General features: G+C 31.8%; 1 protein-coding gene across 1 annotated transcript in view; it reads right to left on the bottom strand.

Moving 5' to 3' along the window:
• The window catches only part of LOC140431245 (elongator complex protein 4-like), a 57,606-nt gene that overhangs the window by 32,261 nt on the left and 668 nt on the right, over positions 1-24,677 (bottom strand). The gene's annotated exons all lie outside the window — the stretch shown is intronic.

Below are 24,677 nucleotides of genomic sequence, written 5' to 3'. Positions count from 1 at the left end.
ATAAAGGGATAAATTCAAGTTTTTTGATCATTTTCTGACGAATTATGGACAATTGCTGTGTTACTCTCGTTAGATCTAGGTGCTATAACCCGGAGTAAACAATTTGAACTTAAAAAATCAAAATTTATGACTACACCAGACTATAGTAGACAGCAGTGTCCGAAATTATGCCATATCATCGCTTCCTTCGAAAAATCTTTTTATTACATCTAAACATGCCTAATTATATAGTAAAAATAAATTATTCAAAAAATATCTGGGTAACCTTGTGTTATTGATTGTTCAGGTAGCAAGACAATTTCGATAATGACTCGTTAGGCAACCGAAGGAAACCGGTGATTAAATACCAATAAATAATATGAAAATATTTATTTTTAATCAATAGATAGTGGTTGGAGTATTTGGCAATGGCCAAAAAGTTCGTTATTGAAAGTTATGTCATAGTTTTTTTTTTTATTATGGGATGGGAATTGAAATATATTCGGGCCAGCTGTAACTCTAATGTGACATATATGTATCAATAAATATTTTTACAGTAACAACGGGCTTGGAGGTTTCCTTTTGGGGTACAGGGCCCATCTTACCTTGGCGGTATATTTTATTACTAATTAATTGCTGTTGATTGGTATATTAACCAATCCCCAAAAACTACTCCTTATGGGTAGCCCCTTTTGAGCTAGGGGATGATGGAACAGCTTTTGGTGATTGGTCAATATACCAATCAGCAGTAATTAATTAGCAATAAAATATAGCGCCAATATGGGTATTATAAATACTCATTTTCTAGTCGAGATATAGCTATGGCTATGCTAGCTTTACCCTAAAGTTACTGTATTGTAAAGTAAGCGTAATCATTGTTTCTCGAAAACGGTTGCAGCAATAGATTGTTTCTTGGCGTAAAACTTCGGCAATAAAATAGCAATGAATTCCTTATGGTTCGCTTTTTGGCCGATATCATGGTTTTCCGGGCTGACCCCTATACTTGTTTTTCTTGCGGAGATATAGCTATGGCTTTTTTAAACAGTTTTTTGACGCCTAGTGAACTAAATACATTATACAAAGAATACCACCGAAAGATTTTAAGAAGAATATTACAAAATAAAGTAAACAAAAGAAAAAGGAAGTATATTTCAAATGTATAGAATGGAGTAAAATATACTAATAAAATACAAAAAGAAAATGTATAATACACAGTATATTATTTTATACAAATATCTGGTAAATGTTTGCCTTCTTTTTCTTAAAAAATATGTTGTTCTAACATTCATATCTAGATAATATTGAAAGCAAATTCAACAAGAATATATTTATTATCTACTACAAATTTACTAAATATAGAGATATGGATATTCTTAGCATCAAAAACAGGCTTGAACTCGATCCCCGTGACGATACTCACGCTTATACTCATGTATATGCAATATTGTTTTTGAAATATTTAATTCTGTCACGGATTTTAATCCGTTTATTATAATCGACAAACAAGTAGGTTAATTTTATTTTGTAACATGATAAGAATTATCATTTTACGGAGACCTTGGATATGAATCATACTGAGGAAATCTCGCGTTAAAATACGCGTAATAATCCCATAATGCTATTTGGCTTTCTGTAGGCTGACAAGAGAATACTTAAAAGAAAATAATGAGATTTCTTAAAACGTGTCTGTTAATAAATGGGCTTGTAGTTTCTCTTAAAATATACAAATGTATTAAATAAATATAGAAATTACAAAAACAATGCAATCTAGAGGCTTAGAAGAGGGAGATTGGAGAGATAGGAAAAGATGGAGGCTGAAATGCGGGAAGCGGCAATCGCCGTAGGACCCCCGTTATATGATGATGATGATTAAATAAATATACGATTTTTGTATAATTTGCTTTCTTTTTTTTACAAAAAGGTTTGTAGACGTTTCGGCGACTTCTCATTGTTGCAACGTCATTGTAGACACGTTGAGTTCTGGAATTAAAAATAAGCAACAAACAAATATATCGGAGCAAAGAGATGACTCATTTAATCTTCAGAAAAAAATCAAAGAGTAGCAGGAATCTTTACAGCGTGTCTAATGGACAAAGGACGAGAGACCCATAATAGACATGAAATAATAAGAGATCTATAAGAGTTATGAAATACTTCACATGACAGAGAGCGGCGCCAACACAAAAAATCCGACTCGAAGGACTAAAAAGAATATCACAGAAGATTGCTGGGAATAAAATCTTAGGAAACGATAACATCGAGGAAAGCTGGGAAAACTAAAAAATATCATAATTACTGAAGCAACAGAATCGTTTGGAGAGAGGAAAGTAGCGAACACTAACATATCAAAAAAGAAAACCCCATCGTTTAGAAAGGAAGTGAAGACAAAATGTGAGGAAAAGAAGAAAGTTTTGTTACAAAACGGAACATAATAAACACAACAGGCATACAACTACTAGAAACGACGCAGAAATAAAACGAATACTTTAGTCACACACATAAAAATGGAACACTGTCAGAGCTTCTCAAAACAAACGGAACACAAAAAAACATGAAGAATGATCAGAGGACAAAGAAAAGATATGAACGAACTAATAAAAACGAAACACATTCAGAAGGAAACATGGGCAGACGACTTTCAATCCCTATTTGCTAAAAGTGGCGATAATGAACCATCAACACCAGAAGTGACGACAGAAATCGTTTTGAAATTATTCTCAAATTTCTGCACTTTGCTGGTAATGAGACTTCAAACAAACAAGATATATTGTATAAAGTCCGTAAAGCTTTCGCTGTGTTTATCAGAAACTATCAGAAAGTTTTTACCCCGGGAGAGAAAATGTGTTTTGATGAGTCTCTAGTCGCTTGGAGAGGAAGGTGCTCTTCCCACAGTATATATAAAAAGGTTATACATTGAACCTTCTGGTTTGTAGAGGCAAATCGAAAAACACTGAATTACTGAAGTGTCAGAAAATACAGTTAAAGATCTGTCGGGTTGTGATAGAACATCATATACTGCAGTTATACCAGTATACCTCTGGCTTATTGGCTGAGGAAGAACAACACCCATTTCGTGGTGAGGATTAGAGCAAGTAAGAAATATATCCTTACTTACTTACTTACTTACTTGCTCTAATCCTCACCACGAAATGGGTGTTGTTCTTCCTGAGAGTCCTTTCCTAGTAAGTAAGAAATATATCCCAAAGAAAACAATTAATCTGGTTCGGACATGTTAAAAGAATGCCAGAGTACAGATGGCCTAGGAGAGTACTGGAATGGATCCCTCCTGAAAGAAGAAAGAGAGGACGACCACGGAGAAGTTGGCGCAACGATATTGATGAAGCAATGGCGGCAAGAGACTTAGAAGAGGCAACTGCATATGACAGAAAAAGATGGAAATTGGGGGCGGAGAAGCGGCGACAGCCGTAATAAATCCGTTATTATATATAAGAAATATATCCCACAAGATGTGATGTGTGCCAAACTAAGAACAGGGGATTTCTCAGCCAAACAAACCGATGACGGGATTGTTGTTTTGAAATGGCGTGATACGAGGGATATTCGAATGTATTTTTGACTATAACAATGATAAGTCGTTGATTGCTATTAGCGATCAAGTGGCTACGTATTCCTCGTCTTACGGCGGTATACGAAATGGTATAGAAATTCTTTGGGAGACGAGTTTGGTCAATTCTCATTTTCTGTGTCACGAGAACACTATCCGTAAGAAACTCACTATAACGGAATTTCGTGAGCAGGTTATAACTTCAATGTTTACAAAGTGCTCCACACAAAACGTCAGTATTGCTGGACCATCTGGAACCATAAAACGAGGAGTCCGTCATCTACGGCAAAATAATCGGGGGATGTTGTTCAGAGTGTTACAAGAAATGCGAAAGGAAAGGAGTATCAAATGCTGAAGGAAAAATTGTGAGAGCAACACCAAATGTTCTGTGTGTGACATTATTAGTTGTACAAATATCAGATCAATTTTTTTTAGAGATTTTTATATCACAAGAGGCTCGCATACTACCGTCTAAATGGTTGCTCAACAGAACAGTTATCAAACCTCATCGATCGCCTTTTTACTGAAAAGTCGCACAAGTATCGATAAGCCACTCAATTTCCATGGTATTAGAAGGTTTCGCGCATACACTCAACTAAACAGTTGTCTGACTCCGTCTTCTACACAAGCAAAATTAATTCATGTAGCAGGCTGTATACCATGAATCACAAAAATTTTTATTTAAAAAAATTCTTTATAAAAGAAATATTAATATAAAAACCCTATCGGGCTACATCACAGAACGTTTTCGGAATGGCCATTCCATCATTCACTATTCAAGTGCTTTCTAGGTTTACCTAGAAAGCCACTTGTTTGAAGCCACTAAATGCATGGGTCTTCTTCTTGTAGTACCTGTATTTTGGCAATCTGTATTTTGCAAACTGCTGTTCTAGTGATCGAGTTATTCGATTTTGGCTGTTTTTATTGTGTGCTGGTTAGTAACGTGGTCGGTATTGAAAATCTTCAGGATGCGACGATAAAGGCATATTTCGAAAGCCTCAATTTTCTTGCAGGTAGCGCCTATTAGAGTCCACGACTCAACTCCGTACAACAGTATAGAAAAGATATAACATCGTAGTAACCTGATTTTTATGAGTACTGATAAATCATGGAATTTGAATAGAATGCAGATCTTGGTTTCTCTATCCTACATTTGGTTTCTAGGCAAAGTGTCCCAATTTTCATTGACGTTCGTACCAAGGTAGGTATATGTTTTTACTCTTTCTATTGCTTGACCATTCATACAGATTCTTCCAAGTTCCTGTTTCTTCTTAGAGATCATCATACATTTTGTTTTATTAATGTTTAGTGAAAGTCCATATCTCTGACTTATTTCTGTGATTCTATTCATTAACTCCTGGAGGGCTTCATAACTGTCAGCGAATACCAGCGTCATCCGCCTATCTGATGTCATGGATAGATTCTCCGTTAATTCGAATTCCGGCATCAACATCCTCTACTACTTCTTGAAAGATTTCTTCAGAGTATGTGTTGAACAGCAGGGGTGATAGTATACATCCCTGTCGGACCCCACGTTTGATTTTGATATCATCGGATTCTCCTGCCTCTGTACGAATAGACGATGTTTGATTCCAGTAAAGATTGCTAATAATTCTTAGATCACAGGTGTTTATCCCAATCTTTGTTAGTATTTCCATCAGCTTGTCGTACTTTACTGTATCGAACGTTTTATAACCCAGTCTGATTATGCAAAAATCATCGATTTCACGGCAAAATTTTTCGCAGATATCTGAAGCTTTTAAGACAGAGGTTACTAGATGCCGAATAGATGAAAAAGTACTCGTATTTTTACCTTGCGTTTTTTTTACCAATAATTTATGATCACAATGTGATTGTTTGTCTATAAGTTTTTTCCCTTAAGTATCTAAACAAACCGAGAATTAATTAACTTCGTTATTCTAAATATTTCGGTATTTTGTTTACATTATCTGTTATTAATTTCTCTCGTTACTTTTGAATAAGCCGCGCTCGTTCAGCAATTTTGTTTAGCCGAATGATCTCATCGCACACTTAGCAGAAACAATTTATAGTCTCGAACACTTTAATATTTTACATAAACAATATTTATATCATTTTTTTATATCAAGAATATCTTTATTTTCCCGTGTTTTAAATTAAAATTGATAAATAATTTACGGAGATATTTACAAAAAAGCAGTTTTTTGCACTAATTTATAAATTTTATTAATCTTGTGTATAAACAATGGAGATATGATTTTTTTTAAATAGTCCCCAACTTTTTTCCTATTGGTCGTAGACGGTTTTTTATTTTAATGTGAGTTTTTTTACCAGCTATCCAATGGTTGCACGTACAAGTCTGTAGCTTAAAAATTATAGAAGTTATTACAATTGTTTATAAGTAAAAAACATACCCCTATTTCAAAGGTTTATTTTGTAAATGAGTTCGATGAAAACGCAATATGCATTTAATTTCTGAGATAGTTTAAGTCTTAAAGAATCCTATAAAATTTGCTAAATGTGTCTAGTTCATTAATAGAGCAAGTTCAATAGTTTAAATATTTAGTCTCGGGGATAAATAAATTAAATAACTTTTAAACTATTTGGCCGACCGGGGGGAAATTTCGCACAAATTTAAAAGACGGTAATTCCTCGATGTTCAAATGTATTAATAACATTTTATTTTGTTAATAAAAAAATTAATAAAATTTATTTATTTATTTAGTGGAAAAAAGCTGCATTTTTGCAAATATCTCCGTAAATTATTTATCAATTTTAATTTAAAAAACGGGAAAATAAAGATATTCTTGATATAAATATTGTTTATGTAAAATATAAGGAAAAAACTTATAGACAAAAAATCTAATTGGGACCACATATTATTGTTTAAAAAAAACGTAAGGTAAAAATACGAGTACTTTTTCGTATATTCGTCATCTAGTAACCCCAACCTATGTCTTAAAAGCTTCAGATATCTGCGAAAAATTTGTCAACCTTTTTTTTAACCAGACTAGGCTATTATGATATCAATGAAGCATGCATAAATATCGCAATTCACATTTCTACATCGTTCAAATAGCACTTGTAAGCTAAAGAGTCTCTATCGTACCCACTGTGTTCCGAAAACCAAACTGTGCACGGCCGATTTTTTCTTCGCATAGTCTATATGAGGCTATGAGTGCAATAACGGCCTAACCCCAATATTAATAAGTGTTAGAAAATGGGTTTAAAAAAAAAAAGTGAAAATTAGGAGATCCACTGTAACCTTTTTTAAGAATATTTTGTGGTTTGAATGAATGGAAGTATGTTAGATATTACTTATCTAATAAATTTGATCAAAAATTTTGGATAAACACCTATATTCGATTTTTTAATGTGGGTTGGTCCACTTTGCATTTAAAATATTTTTAGTTAGTGAATGGGTTATCACACAAAATAATACACTCGATATTGCATCAAAGACCTTATTACCACAGAATGTGTATAAAAACAGAAGTTAAAATGTCTAATCCTCTTCGTCGTCAAATGGGCCAATTACTTCACCTTCGGCTGCTTGAGCTGAAGAACTCAGGTTTTTATAAAATTTATGGTGTATAGGGGGTATCAATTCCATTAACTGACGGTCTTTTTTAGCTTCATTAATAGTATTACCATTTGGATACAGAAGTGATAATTCCATTGTATTTCAACAGATTTCCTTTTATAAAGAAAATCCACTGCTTCAAATTAAATTAAAGTAATTTCGATTTTGCGAAATTCTTATATAATCTTCTTATAATCTAATTCTTCTTATATTATATAAAATATAATGTAGGATCCTACGTCTTGAGGACCCCTAGAGGCGACAATTTCATCCCCAACAAATATAAATGAGTTGTTAGTTCCCATTTTATCAATATTGAAGCAGTAGGTCTATAATTGCCGCTTGTAGTAACAAATTTCTGCGGTAAGCACAGGTGTAAGTAAAGTCTTCATCAGATCGAAATAGATGACCGACGCATTTCCTTTTTTGGCATTTCGGTGTCTCTTTTTAAAGAATCTCTAGCACTCTTTGCCTTCTCTTGATGAAGTTCTTTTTCAGTTTCGAGTTGTTTAGTTGACTCACTATTGGCTGCCTTTATTTTGACTTCAAATAAATCACACTTCTTACAAGAGTCAGTAATTGGTGGATCAAAGTGTAAAGTGTAAATCATATTCCTTGTTGAACGTTTCTCGAAAAATAAAATAGGATAGGGGATTCTGTGTTTCACCTTTATATAACTCGTACATTTACTCTACTTTTAACATCTTCATCGAAATTCGTATTAACAGAATAAATATACTTCGCAATAATTAAAAGTCACAATGACAATTTACAAACAGATCCAAAAAAATCAATTAGGAATGATAGAAAAACATCTAACTGTCAGAAGCAAAGTGAACTAACCGCACATGGTCCACTTTGCTTCTCTAAGATCCTATGAAATATGGAGTTCCAAAACTACTTTAGTGCAGCCATCTAGTAACAAATAGAAAAATGTGGATTAGTCCACTATGCAGCTGATAGATTTCAACTAGACAGTTCATACTTTAAAATAAAATAAATTTTGAATTTTTGTGGGTTGGTCCGTTATTGCACTCATAGCCTCATATATCCTTTGATGTATGATTTTTAAAAATAGCTTTAAAATGTGGCTCATTAAACTGATGGTCCGGAAATCACTGCAGGATACGGATTTTGTTTTCTTTAGTAGAATAATAAACGTTGACTTTAGCCATGATCTTAGTATTACTCCGTTTAAATATATATGATTCAATATTTTTGTTAGTCGTTGAGTACCGTCGGTATTAAATAGCTTTATAAGTTCAGCATATGCATTGTCAGGTCCAGGAGCTTTGTCATCTTTTAGTTATGATATTGCTTTTTCCACTTCATCTGATGTTATTGGTAAGTGGTCATTACATATGTAGGACGGAGGTTGTTCGGACCTATTATCATCAAAGAGAGTCTTGTATGTATTTGGTCTATATACATATTTCTTGATTTTTATCTATAATGATGTTCCCCTGTTGATCTTGTAGTTTGCTAGCTTGTTGGATTTTTAAAGACCAGCTGCTTGTTTTATCATTTTATGCATATTAAATGTATCGTGTTTTTGTTCCAACAACTCTATCTCTTCAATAAATACATATGTAAAAACCTTTAAATATAGTTTAATTAACTTTAAATTATATTTGTGATGATAAAATACTAGGATGTTTAAGGTATGTATCTTAAATATCGTTAAACGCTTAGTATGTGATGTACACAGAATTGTTTTTTCCTTTTTTCATTATCTTTTATGTACAGTAATACACAAGCAAGTAATTTTTTGTTATACGACATGATGACACACTGAAATCTCCAATGCAACTATCAACTGTATGCGCACCCTACATAACTAAATAGTTTAGTCGAGAATAAATCGCAAGACTGTCACGATTCGAACTGTTTGGTCGTGGATAAATCGATAGAATAAGGGGGGAATCTAATAGAACAAGTCATGGAGTTTACATATGTAGACATCACACTGTATAGCTACGGAAACCTCGAAAAAGAAGTGAAAGAAAATGGAAGAAAATTGACAAAACAGTCCTCGGACCAATAATGATATACGCGGCAGAATCATGATCTGACACAGAAAGGACAAAAAGGATGTTAGAAACAGCAGCGATGAAAACCTTTAGAAAAATTAATGGTAAGACACTTTGGAACGGAGCTAGAAGTCACTGCAATTCACGTCAACACAAAAATAAGAAGCAGAAGAACTCCATATACAAAAATATTCATATGTACAAACAACGAGAAATATTAAATCCATTATCGACTGCATAATTGTAAATAAAAATAGTATTGAACACTGAATAGAGTTACAGTGAAACGCAACAATTTTCCCGTGCTTGTTAAAAACTGAATCCGAAAATAAAGAACGACAGATAAGAACGAATATATAAAGAGGTTACATGCTGTTACAAATTAGAAAATGTACTTCAAGTAAAAACTATATTCAAGTAACAATCGCAGATTATTATGTTAAAGTAATTGTGTTGCATCATTACATCCTGGTGATTTGCTTAGCAACACGCTACATGTAATGATTGTTTGTGCTCTCCATTTTAAATATACTTAGTGAAAATTGCATAGTAACAATAACTTGGTCATATTGTTTGTTTTTAGTTGACTTGCCGTGCATTAACATGTGTTGACCTTCTTACAGTTTATTGCTTTTGTTGTGCATTAAACACACCAAAGTTTAATTTCAGGTGCGAGCGTTTTCGTTGAATTACCGGGCACGATAATACTAATAAACCTTAAGTACACTTTCGCTAAAAAATTGTTAAAAATTGAACAATAGGCTGTCTATTGGACACTTAAAATGGTTTGAGTAGGAATTGTTTAAACAATGATTTATAAATTATCTGATGATTATTGTTTAAAATTTGACAAAACAATAAAATATATTACAGTGCTTTACAAAACGAGATGAAAAGGCAACAAAAACACTTGTTTGGTGAGCTCTAAAACTTTTTTAAAAAAGATACACAAATAAACTCAAATTTACTTTAATAGGCATATATTATGTTAAGCAAAAAGCTTGCACGAGATTGAAAAAGGTATTCTACTAAACGGCTACCGATTGAACAACATCAGATACACAGATGACACCGTTATACTTGTCTATGTTGTACATATATAAATGAGAAAGGGTTTTACTTCTTGATCACTTTTGTAAGGGATGATCCTCGGATTTTTAACAAATTTTAGTATATCATCTTATCTTAAAAAAGTAGCCTATAGCCATTTTTTTTAGTCTTGTAGGTGCCCCTGAGCTGGAAATACGCCCCTCGAAAGAGTCAAAAATAGCCCCTTCTACCCTATATTTGAACAGCTCTATCTTTGAGCCTACTGGACCGATTTTAACTCACAAGGTCTCATTTTTTTGTCATAATGTAAACTTTTTGATGAAATAACTTACAAAACCGCAACAGTTTTATTTTATAGGTTAAGAAGATCGAAAAGAAAACTTACAAAATTTTATGATTTTCAATTCTTCTTCTTCTTCTTCGTCTAGCCATTCACGTCCACATCTGAACATAAGCCTCTTCAAGTCTTCCTTTCCATTGTTTTTTATTGTACGCTACTTGTAGCCAATTTTTCCCGGCAGTCCTTTTCAGATCATCTGTCCATCTCATAGGAGGTCTGCCTCTGGGTCTTTTGTGTTGGTATGGTCTCCAGGTTAAAATTGATCTGTGCCATTTGTTTAGATCGCTCCTAGCTACATGTCCAGCATATTCCCATTTCAACTTTAATGATTTTTGCACCAAATCGGTGACTTTGGTTTTCTGTCTTATCCATGTGTTTGTTTTCTTGTCCTTAAGTGATATACCTAGCATTGCTCTTTCCATCGCGTGTTGAGTGACTCTAAGTATATTCATATTCTTTTTTGTGATTGTCCATGTTTGTGCCGCATAAGTTAATATCGGAATAATGCATGCATCAAAAACTTTAGATCTAAGATGTAATTGAATTTGTTGATTTCTGAGTATATAGTTCAGTTTACCGAATGCTGCCCAAGCTAACTTTCTTCTTCTTTTTATTTCTTCAGTTTGAATTTCCCTATTTAGTATTATTTTTTGTCCTAAATATATATATTCTTCAACTTTTTCTATAACTTTATCGTTTATTATTGTCATGGTGTCTTCGGAGTGCATGACTTTTGTTTTGTTTAAATTCATTTTCCTATTTTAGAAGATTCGGTATGTAGTTCTAAAAGCATGGTTTGCATTTCTTTAGGTCAGTAGCTATCAGGATTATGGCATCTGCAAATCGTAGATTACTGAGGTAGCGGCCATTGATGTTTATTCCCTTATATTTCCAATTTAGGTTTTTAAAAACGTCCTCCAAAACTAAGGTGAACAGTTTGGGTGATAAAGTATCTCCCTGTTTGACTCCCCTGTTTAATGGTACAGGGTTTGTGTGTTCATTTTCATTTAGGTAGTATGTAGCTGTAGCTTGGTTCATAGTTTCTTTTATTAAGTTAATATATCTGCTGTCTATTCTACAATTTTGCATTGCGTTTATTACGGCCGTGTGTTCTATGGTATCGAAAGCTTTTTCGTAGTCTACAACTGCTAGGAAAACTGGAAACTTGTATTCGTTACATTTTTCTATTAATATTTTTGTGGTTAACAGGTGATCGGAAGTTGAATAGCCTTTTCTAAAACCTGCCTGTTCAATTAATTGTCAAAATTTAACCAAACGAGAAAAAATATTGTAAAACTGGTAAATTAAAGGAGAAGTGGTAGTGGTAGCAATAGTTACCATACAAGTTTAAAGATTATTTTGGAATAACAGTCACGCGAAATTGAGCGTTACGCACTTCAGTTGATCTCGTTAGTATCTCTGGTAAGAATGCATACCACATCAACAAGGAATGCGCGTGAAAATCAGATATGAAATTAAAAAATTATAAAATAATTTGGTAAGTATTGTTTTATATTATATTTAGATTGTAGTTTGAATTTCATTAAAAAACGGTGTTTTTTTTAACTAAACATCATTGAAAGGTATCTTGTGGAGACATAAGTTCTTGCATAAAGATCCAAATATTCAATTTTTTTGCAAAATCAAACCAGTTATGATTATTACATCTTGCAAAACTGATAAGAACTAAGTTTTAAAATTTATCGAATTGTTTTTATATAGTTATGTCCGCAGAGTTATTATAAGCTCATACAGGGTGTCCCAATTATTTCCATGCAACATTATTGTAAGTTGGGCTTACAGAAAGGTTATTGTTACAAAAAAAATGGCCAAAAACCTCTCAACGAAGCAGAATTTTAACGTTTACTGGAAACTTCCGAAAATAGTGCGTTCTATTATTCGACTATAAAGGAGATTTGATGATGTATACAATAATGTCTATTGAATTTCTTGGTCCAGACCTATAACTATTTTTTTACGGCCTAAAAATTTATCTTTTTACTTCATAAGTAAACCAACACATGTGGTCATTAATGATTTCTCTCATTTTGTTGATTATTCTGCAATATTAAAACTCAAAGAAATAATGAAATAGATAACAAAGCTTAAATTTCAAGCATTTAAGGAAGTCTTTAGGTGGTTGAAAACCAAAGTTATGGCAGTTTTAATTTTAACCCATATTCCCAGCAGTTTTAATTTTAACCCATATTCCCAGCATCGCTCTGAATGGCTTGATTAAGCTTGGGTATACAATTTACTTTAATTGCTATCGACACATTTAACTTCATATTTCCTCACTAGAGGTCTCTAGTAGCATACTTTGGTAATTGTTTTTCCTATAATTGCCAGAGTAGTCGGTGCGTTTTGATTTAGTTTGAGTCTTCTTAAGGTTGGCGAGGTGCTATGTTTTTTCGACCTTATTTTATGGAATGGAATCTTGGACCTTGAATGCTACATCAATGAAAAAACTGGAATCATTTGAGCTGTGGGTGTACAGAAGAATTCTGAAAATATCATGGACAGAACACGTCACAAACAAAGAGGTTCTGGGAAGGATGAACAAAGAAATGGAAATTTTAAATTCAATAAAAACAAAAAAATTGGAATATCTCGGACATATTACACGTGGAGAGAAATACACCTTGCTCCAACTGATCATGCAGGGAAAGATCCAAGGAAAGAGAAGCATAGGGAGGCGTAGAATGTCATGGCTGCGCAACCTGAGAGAGTGGTACGGATGTACATCAGATGAACTTTTCAGAGCAGCCGTCTCAAAAGTTCGAATAGCTATGATGATTGCCGACCTCCGCCGCGGAGATGGCACTTGAAGAAGAAGAAGAGTCTTCTTACAAACTCTCTCTGATGACGGGTAGACCCAGAAACACGTGTTAGGGAGTGGTAAGAGACTTAAATTAAATCGAAACGCAACCGTCTTCGTATATTTTAATTTTAACTTTTAGAAACTAACGAAAATTTAAATTTTAGAAAATGTAGAGCGCTTTATAATAATGTTGGTTCCACAAAATATTAAAAAATATTTACAAAGACTATTTCAAATCTAGTGCAGTGGAAAATGCACTTAAAATAAAAACAAAAAGAATTTCTAGTCCGTTAGCAGTTAATATAAACCCATTTTGCCCAACAATTGCATAGATTAAACAATTCCCAAATTAACTACTTGCATTTTTATAATATATGCAACAAGACACCCCAAATTATATAAAAAGAAAATCAATTTTCGTTGCTTAGAAAAAGAAATATTGCGACTTTTATAAATTTTAAGTTATGAATTTTGCCCAACAATTGCATAGATTAAAATTTTTTCAATATAATAAAGATGGATGACTATTATAAGGCCCTCTACATTTCCTAAAATCTAAATTCTCGTAAATATATTCTATAACAATCTTCACCTAAATTTTTATGCAATTTGAGATGCAAAAAAGTGCTCATCCGTTTACAAATGATAAAAAATGCGATTTCCGAAAAACTGACTATTTTTAAACAGGTGTATCTTCAAATCTTCTAAATGGATTTTGATTTACCAATGCTCGTTTGAAAGGTATTAAATTAAAAATCCTTTAATTTACCGGATTTACAATTTTTTTTGCTGGTTTGGTTAAATTTTGACAATTCATTAAAAATCATCAAATTTTTTAAGTTGTCTTTTCATTCTTTCTTGACTTATAAAATAAAAATTACCTTTTGCGGTTTTGTAAATTTACAATTCAGAATAAATCTCATCAAAAAGTTGACGTTATAACAAAAAAAAATGAGATCTTGTGAATTAAAATCGGTTAACTTCTCTCGGAGATATAGTTCTTCAAAAGCTATTTTGACCCTTTCGATCGGCATATCTCAGGCCCAGGAGCACCTAGAGGGCTAAAAAATATCTATAGGCTACTTTTTTTAAGCTAAAATCATATTATACTAAAATTTGGTAAACATTCGCGAACCTTCCCCTCCTACAAAAGTGGTCGAAAAGTAATATAGTATATATATATATATATATATATATATATATATATATATATATGGTCAAAGTTATAAAAATTTTGTGAAAAATTGTATAAGTTTTTTTCACAAAATACATGTATCGTAAATTTACAAAGACTGGTACAAAGACAACGCACAATTATTACTGTTGTGTTTTGGACAGAAAGAAACAAGAGTACACTTAGCCTATACTTTCAGCTGTGTTTACCCAAAGAGTCTCAAAGTTTATTTTCTAACTTAATCAGTTGATTAACACTACTTTATATTTAATATATATATATATATATATATATATATATATATATATATATATATATATATATATATATACACAAGTCCTTGTATATTTTGTGCTGACATAACGTATGGTCCTAAAGTTTTGGGAAAAATTTCACCTGGTCTGATTGAGAAGCAAAATGCATTTAACAAAGAAGGCCATGGAATTGAAATGTCATCAGTTATTGACATTTAATAAACAAAGCAGAATATTTTGGTTTGTGCTCTGCAAAATGTCTTATAAAATTGATATTCGTCGAGGTGTTTATAATATGGTTGGGCGAATGTCGAAACGAGATATTGTTAATATTTATCGAGATCAAAACATAAGCAAATCGACAATTTATCGCACAATCAGAGAATGTGAAGAAGGGATACCATGTGTTAACTTGCGTAAAAGTGGCCGACCGCGGATTTTGAACCATATAAGAGAGGCAAGACTGATTGAAGCAGGTAAGAACAAAATTGGGGTCTCACAGCGAAAACTGGCCAGAAGATTTCATGTTGGAAAGACAGGATTTCGTGTTGGTATACAGGACCCTATGGAGTAACAATATTATCTACCGGAAAAGAAGGAAAGCTCCAAAATACACAGAGGATCAATTAGAGAGAATTCCGAGATGTTGCCGCGCGTTAAGGCGAGTGCATTTCGTCAACAAGTTGATCGTGATGGACGATGAAAAATATTTTATTTTGTCCAACTCTGAGATGAAGGGTAACGATGGGTTTTACACGAACGATTACAAAAATGTACCTGATGAAATAAAATTCAAAAGTAAGAAAAAATTTGAGGACAAAATTTTGGTATGGTGTGCAATTTCTGAGGCTGGCTTTATCTCACAGCCCTACATTGGTGTATATCTCACAGCCCTACAAATTAGAGAAATTGACGGCGAGGTCGTCCAAAGGATGATGCAACGTGTCAGGAGAATTATTAGGCAAATCAAAAATAATGGTCCCTTGTCTGTCATTTGAATTTTGATTTATAATACGGATAGTTAAGTTAAATTGTTGAATAATTTAATAAAAATATAAGATTATTGTGGTCAGAGTTATATGCTTTTGAAATTTTTCCCAAAACTTTAGGACCATACGTTAATATCATCATGTCATCTTGTGAAGATCTTGGGTACCGAAAACTTAATATTTTCTGGTAGTTTCAATTTCATTGCACTAATAATATATTTGCAGATATTACACAAAAACTTCCACAATATTCAATTATTTTTTGTCACATTGTAATTAAGCAGGTGGCGTATAAATTTAATACTCTTGGGGTTTTTTGCATGTATAAAAGCAGGTGGGTGAGCAATGGATGTCTGTAGGCTATTCACAGAAGTATTATACATACGCTTTGTTGCCTTTGTTGAATTTTTTATGGACCATTCTACTAAATGCAATTTCATTTATGATTAGCGTTTTTTTTTTAAATTACATCATCGGTTTTTGTAAAACCTGCATTATTTATTGATTTTTAAACAGCTGTTATCAGTACAACTCTATAATGAAAAAATCTAATATACATTAAGGATTAGAGAAGTCCTTAAAGGAATTCTGCCTGCTTTTGTCTGTGATGACAAAATATTCTGCATTATCAGCAGTCTTACATTTATCAAAATATCTACGATATCTCTTTTGGTGTGTGTACATCTAGAGCAGGGAAGTAACGATTTTCCCAAGATTCTCTTTGCTCCAGGTAGCTAACAACTGCGTTTGATAAATTTGGTGATATCGGTAATATGTAATAAACAAAATATGCAAAAGAATAAATGCTCTTAAGCAGTACATAAACAAGGTAATAATGAAGATCGATAAATTATATGGAAAAGTGACATAATTTTACTGAAAAGTGTAGAAAATCCTTTAAAAATGAGTTTTTTTTATTAGTTATTTTTGTTAATTTTTTTTTTTCTTAATTATTACAAAAATATCTTCACAAGTTGATTTTTTGAAAATTATTAATAACTTTTTTTAAAAATGCACAAGACTTCAATTTCGGGTGAGAATGGGGACAATATCACAAATATTTAGCTATAAAAATTTCAAGAAGTTTCACGTAATAGTACAACAGTACTGTGAATTTAAAAATTGCATTACACGACATTGCAATTTTTAGATTCCCCATGTCTCTATTAAAATCTTTATCAACGTCTCTTTTGCCTTGCAATTCTTAGAAGGCACAGATTAAAGCAAAAATCTGAATTTGGTTTCGAAAATTAATTTACGGACTTTAATATCATATGTCGCTATTTGCGTTTATACGAAGCCATGTTAGAGTTGCTTCCTAAGACAAAAAAAATTATTTTCACTTTCAGAGCGACTGTGAATAGTCGTCTCTGATGATCCCTATTAGGGTGAAATACGTATAAGCGGATACACAGACGCACTGTACGTGAAATCGAATCTTAACTGTCTTTTCCTTTTAATTTATGAATTCAGTTTTTGAAATAGTGAAAAAGTGCTTTTTAAATTTATCAATTTTTCTAAACGAAGCCCCTGCCATATTTTGAGAAAAAATTTTGCCAAAAAATGCTAACATTTTGAATAAAAAAAATTAGCTTCCTATATGTTGATGCGTCTAAGTTATTTTAAATGTATATAAGCTTAAGACTTACAGTACTTTTGTAAACCTATATAAATCATTTAATTCGATAATATACCCCCTTTCTCTTCAATTTGGTGCTTTCAGAATTCATTTTGACCCAATAGTTTGCGCATAAGTCAAAAAATCGCACTTTAAAGCAATTTTTGCAATAATTAAACAATAAATTAACTTTACAAGCTCTCATTTTAAAGGATTTCCCATGCTTTGTCAGTAAAATTGTGTTACTTTTCCATATAATTTAATGATCTTCACCTTTAGTATTTAAGATTGATCTGCACCCCCCAAAAGACAAACTACACATTCAAAAAATTTGAAAAAATTTGAGAAGGTATATGTGATGACTAGAAGTATTTTGACAAATTTTAAGCAAACTTCATATTTTCGTTTTTGAAAAAACTCAAAAAACAATTAGCAAAAGATCAAATAGCGATCTTACATTGTTTATATATTGTTTATTGCATATTGTTATCACCGAATGTACCAAAAGCAGTTTTTTGTAGCGTATGTGCGAACTGGTACTTGTTTTGGGTGTTGGATTCGCTGGTGGTGACAGTGGTGGTGAAGTAGATAGTCTGGTTTCCTGCGGAGAAGGGTGTAGACCAGAGAAGAAAGGACCTGGAGAAAACGATTCAGAATTCTTTGTTTTTTAGTGATTTTTTATTTACTGGTCCTACTATTGCACGGTAAAGGCAGTGGACAGACATTCTGACGAAAGAATAGTAATCCTAGTATGGAAAAAATCCCAACTGGAAAAAGACTAGGTAGACGATCTCGATTCCGGTGACGAGATAATATAGCAGGAGTCCTTAAAGCTATGCTCGTGGAGAATTGGATGGAGATTGTACAAAACAGAAAGGAATTGATGCATGTTGTCAAGTCAGCTAAAACTCACGTAAGGTTGTTATGCCGAGGAATAAGTAAGCACAAAAATAGTAAAGAAGTGTTGTCTATAGAATATCGACGAATTTGTCAGGCAGAGATCAGCAGTTTTATGGACGAGAAAGAGTCTCTTCTAGGGTTTCGACATATACATGTCCAAAGATAAGCATGGAGTTTTTAGGATATTTTCCGCACGAATATTATGGTAACGGATGGTATTTAGGGGGTTATTCCTGTTCAGACAGAATAATAAACATGTGAACACTACTAATCAGCAATTTCAAGAAGATATATACCATTTTAACAGAATTATAGCATAAACAAATATTTTTATGATGTAAACAATGCTCAAAGATAGGAAGGAGAAGAGATAACAGCTACAGGTGCAAAACTTGTGTTAAAAACCAGTTCCTTGTTCAAAACTTTGCTTTGAATAGAATCATACTGGCTTTCTGTATAGAGTTTTTTTAATTACTATTTAAATGGGAATAAGCCACAATAAAAGGTTAAAATACGTTTATTGACGTTTCAATTTCCACTTCGGAAATCGTTCTCAAAATACAAACATTAGTAAAATGTATTTTGAGAACGATTTCCGAAGTGGAAATTGAAACGTCAATAAACGTATTTTAACCTTTAATTGTGGCTTATTCCCATTTAAATAGTAATTAATTTAAAATGCCACAAGAAAATAGCTTCAGAACATTAATAAAGTTTTTTTATCTCTTGGTCGATATGTGCCAGTCATTTTATGTCACCATGTAAAATTCACAATCTAAAAGACATAAATCTGGATGAAAAATTGCACATATAATAAAACAGAGCAATAACCTTATTCTTTTTAGGATTTCGTTAGGACTTCTAGGATCTCAACAACTCTATCTATGCTTTGTTGACCCAACATTGTCTCTCCAAAGGAAATTAAGAAATTTTGTAATTTTTCCAGTTTCTTCTATACTAAAATTCAATAACCTATGCAGGAGACGTAAACATTTAGGCACTTAGGATTATCTTTTCGTTTTGCCAGAAGTATTATCTTGTAAAGTACGAAATTTATATTTTAATTTTGCAAAAATTCGAGACAAAGAACATGTTTGTTGTTAGTTAAGAGCGTAGGCGCAAAATTTCGGGCGCAGAATGAAAGAATACATTATTACTGAGGGCCGAAAGTCCCTGAAAACTTCTATAATGTTTATTTTAATAAGTTACAGGGCTGAAAAAAAAAGAAAAATTTAGTTTGATTTTTAATTTCAAATATCTCACTCAAGAAAACTTTTTGTTTATTCTAAGGGACTTTCGGCCCTCTGTAATAATGTAATCTTTCATTCTGCGTTTAAATTTTTCAAAAATAGTTTCTTCTATACTAAAATTCAATAACCTATGCAGGAGACGTAAACATTTAGGCACTTAGGATTATCTTTTCGTTTTGCCAGAAGTATTATCTTGTAAAGTACGAAATTTATATTTTAATTTTGCAAAAATTCGAGACAAAGAACATGTTTGTTGTTAGTTAAGAGCGTAGGCGCAAAATTTCGGGCGCAGAATGAAAGAATACATTATTACTGAGGGCCGAAAGTCCCTGAAAACTTCTATAATGTTTATTTTAATAAGTTACAGGGCTGAAAAAAAAAGAAAAATTTAGTTTGATTTTTAATTTCAAATATCTCACTCAAGAAAACTTTTTGTTTATTCTAAGGGACTTTCGGCCCTCTGTAATAATGTAATCTTTCATTCTGCGTTTAAATTTTTCAAAAATAGTTTCTTCTATACTAAAATTCAATAACCTATGTAGGAGACGTAAACTGTTGCATAAACTGTTGCGTAAAACGAATGCATTTAAAAAGCATTGGCCCGAAATTTTGCGCATACGCTCTTAATATCCTACAGTATGAATCATTTACACAGGGCGAAAAAAACCAAAAAATGATTTTTTATCTCAAAAACGGCCAACAAATTTTACATACAGGGTATTTTAAAAAAATATAAGTTTTATTTATAATTTTTGTTGTAGATGTTTGTACGATTCCAAAAAGTTTAAATATTGCAAAACGGTTAATTTTTTTGGAATAACAATACAAAGTGGTTCATATTTCGTTTGGAGTTCGACGTAAATACATGGCAGATATCGAGATCTCGGCTTCTTTTAAACATTTATTTGATGAACTGCATAATATGTCTGTATTATCAACGGTTTTAACAGGTGGTTCAACACGGGTCTCAATTACATTGTCCAGCCGCCACATTTTCTTTTCTGCTTTGTCTTGAACATGTAAAATTCAGTTCTTTCATATTTCTGGTGTAATTGATAAAACTGAATTACAAAATAGATTTAGGGCATATAAAAATTTGAAGGTGGTGTTTTTTTCCTGCACTATCATTTTTAATATTTGCCCAGATGAGTTCTATGGGGTTTAACTCACAGTGATACTGAGGAAGTTTCAATACCAGTTTATTCTGGGTTTTTATCAATTAAGTATTCATCGTAAAAAATTTTATTTTTTTTATTATTGAAAGAAGCTGTACTTTAAGCATATGCTCATCAACTTTTATATTTATGGAACGGAGCCAATTCTGGATATTGCTTTTTTTAGATGTACTTGTTGGTATTTTCACTATTTTACGAGAATGGTACAGTGTGTTGTCAAGAACAAGGATAGATTTGGCTTCTAATATGGGTAAGAAATTGGAAATTTTCACCAATTCTCAAAAGAATAACCTGTCTCTGGATCTGAACATCATTTCATGGTAATCGCCAGATTTATTCAACTCAAATGTCCAGTGGACATTTGGAAAAAACCCCATTCTCACTGTTAATGTGACAAATAGTAAGGCTTTTACCTTTTCCCAAAAATTTAAAGTACAGTATACTCCCTCTATAACGAACACGGTTATTACGAGGTTTCGCTTATAACGAGATACATTAGATGTCCCGTGAAATTTCTATTGAACTATAACCGTCTATAGCGAGGCAAATTTGGTTATAACGAGAGACAATACCATCCAAAAACATGTTTTTTACGTTTTTGGTTCGGTCGTGGGGCTATAAATAAATACCTTTTCAAAAAACCCCCCAATAAACTTAACTGCAGCCCGCAATAAACTTCTTTACAATGAATAAATACAACTGTTTCACATCTTTAGAAAATATGATAGAATGATACTGGGCCATTTAAAGCAGTTAAAAATGACAGAGTTCTTAAAATTGCAGAAGCAATAGTTTATATTATCCTTGAAAATACGCTTTATACATTATGTAGTTGGAAAAAAATATAAGTACAGATTTTTTGTTTTAACGTATATCATTGACAATAAAAGTAAACAACTCTTTTATGTTTTAATATATTTCATTGACAATAAAAGTAAATAACTTTTTTTCAAAAACGCCATTCAAACAATATTTATTAGCATCTTATATTGCTCCGAACGGCTTCACTATAGGAAGTTAATGGTTTATAAAACTACAGATTCATATGTATGCACAGTATTATTATTGTCTGATATAACGAGATCGGCTTATAACGAGGTAATTAGTCTGTCATTTCAGTTCTCGTTATAGAGGGAGTCTACTGTATTTGTATCTAAGTAATGAGATTTGAAATATGTAGAATGTGATAAATTAGTTGAATAATTTTTTAATCCCGCTGTTAACCCATCCAAAAAAGCTTGTTCAACCATGTCATCCAGATCATAAATATTGCGCTTCTCTTCTCTATAAATTCTTATCTTTTAAAGATATTCTCGTCGCCATGCCACAATGTTGTCTCTATCTAATAAAAGGGCGTTTATTCCCCTGTGTTGAAATTGAAAATTAAGTTTTTTTAATATTCTATAAAATGGGGTTTTCGTAAAATTTGTCAAATCAGGGTCATCATTCATCTCATTTTATTTTGTTTTACATAAAAAATCAACTGTTTTATCAACCTTTTTTTCTGAGACGACATCCTTTTAGTCCAGAAAACTGATGATTAGTTTTACTAATTTTACTCTCCACCTGCGATTTTCTATTGTTTCATATTTAAATACATTTAAAATTATTTCTGTCAGTTCAGCGCTAAGAGAACTTCTTGTAGTTCGTTTTACAGAAGGACTCAATGTAAAATAAATACTTTCAGGTAGTTTTAAAACGCACAACAAATAATTTGACTAGTTCAATAATAAGAACAAGCATAAATTGTCCTTAAATGACAAATCATTACTAAAAAATCGATTCAAAATACAACACTTCAATATCAAAATAGTAAATCTAATCCGAGCCTATATTAGTTGCCAACGACATTGACTAGCAATTTTTACAGCAAAGTAGAGATGGTTATTTCATTTAGTTTTTGAATATTCTTGGACAATCGTTACTTGCATAATCATTTAAATTATTTATTAATTTATACACCATGTAATAAAAACTAATAATCGAGAAAGTTATATAAATATACTCTTACTAGTAGATAGTATTTAAAGTATATAAGTATATAAGTAAATAAATTGACAAATTTTGAAAATCTTTAACAATTAAAATAAGATTTTATCTTTGTTTACATGCCCTGCATCCCTTATTGAGATTTAGCATAGTTCTAGTTTCTCATAATACAAACAAGTGACTCAATTTGTTTAACTGTAACAAGTTTGATTGGGTCGCCTTTTCTTCCTATTCTTTGAAAGATTGCAAAATTCGTTAAAAATTGCCTTCTACAGGTAGTATGTAGTTTTTAATACATACTCATAAAAACATAAAATTAAATTTGTTTTTGTAAATTATAAATGCGATGTATTTTAATTTCTACCTATTATGTCCACTATAATGTTTATAGTAACTATTTCAATAGTAGTTCAATTAACTTAACGGTTTGATAGCAGTTTTATTGCCCCTAACTAGGTTTCTCAAAGTAAATATCTAAAAACACTATATCGATGGTCATTAAATGTTTATAAAATCCAGTGTCAGCAGTATATTCCATGATTTGTATTTTAATGATGAAAATAATATGTTTACTACCTATTTTATCACGAGGTAAGGCTTCTCTAAATGCGTTTTCTGTTTTGAAAGTTGGCAATCATCATAGCAAGCAGCTTTTGAAAGAGCTACTCTCATTTTTAGACCTTTTTATTTTGGATGATGATATTTAGCAGTTAATTTTATCATATACATAAATACTATAAATTTATTTTTCATATAATATTGACAGTCCTTTTCAAAATCAATTTAATTGGAAAATGAAAAATAATTTTGAAAAGAGAAAGAAAAGATTTCAAAATCAGTAGGATAATGCACATAGAAAAACAGATAATTTCTAATCTTAAAGGAGTTTTTAGAAATTTTTGTTTGACAAAACCATTTTCACTATCATAATAACTCTAATTTAAACATATCATTTAATAATAACAAGTATAATTAAGATATAATTACTTCTAAATAAGTAACAAATATCAACAATGTGTAATTAAAGAAAACCTTTTCATCTACTGATAACTGCATCTAAAAATTGCTATGTACTCATTCCACAGTACAGCTGCTGATAAGGACTGACTGACACATGTAAAATGATGCAAGAATAACACAATTTAGATAAGGGTGTATGGAAATTAGAGTTAAATACACACATGTTGTCATTATATAACAGTTTGAGATATTTTGTTCTTTGATTGTGGACAGGACTATGACTCTTAATTATATAACAATGTAAGGTAGGTAAAAGAAAATAGAATAAAGCAGAACAATAGGCCTTACTATTGATTTTCAGCAAAATAAGATGGATTTCAATACATTAATAATCTCTACAAACTAGGTGACTGTATATGATTATGAAGAAAGGAAAAACTGCAATTGTGGATTAGAAAAATGCATTTTAAGACTGAATTTTTAAGTATTTAAAGTTAAAAAATATATATAACTTGATAAATATTAATAAAAATGAGAAAAATTTTGTTACTCAAGAGTTTTTGAGCCCCTCGAATACCCAGTACCTGCTAAGGGTACCCAGCCATAAAATAAAGGCAGATGAAATAGTAAAAAGATTTTGGACTGGTGGAAATTCAAAATGTAATGTCATCTTGAGGAAAAAGAATATGTATTTACATGTTACATTATGGAGGAGAATCAGGCTGAGAGAAGCTCTCTGGTTGTATGTGAAGGATGTACGGAACAGCAGTTTAGAGTACCATCAGACTATATAGAAAGTACTCTTTTTGAAAAGTGGTTAGAGAATACATTAATAGGTTTAGAGTTAGATCAAGAACAAAGTAGGTAGTACAAAGTATAAGTAATCAGAAAATTATACAAGATTTCGATGGCAGAGGTTAAAAAAATAGCAAAAAAATTAAATAAATGGAAATGAAAAGTAATTAAAAATGAAACAAAATAACATTCATTTGTTCTGTAGCGCAAGTATAACCAATTTGGA

Source organism: Diabrotica undecimpunctata, unplaced genomic scaffold, assembly GCF_040954645.1.
Source record: "Diabrotica undecimpunctata isolate CICGRU unplaced genomic scaffold, icDiaUnde3 ctg00000602.1, whole genome shotgun sequence".
Classification (NCBI taxonomy): Eukaryota; Metazoa; Arthropoda; class Insecta; order Coleoptera; family Chrysomelidae; genus Diabrotica; species Diabrotica undecimpunctata.
Note: the sequence above shows the minus strand (reverse complement) of the source record. Positions and strands in the feature narration are given on the sequence as shown.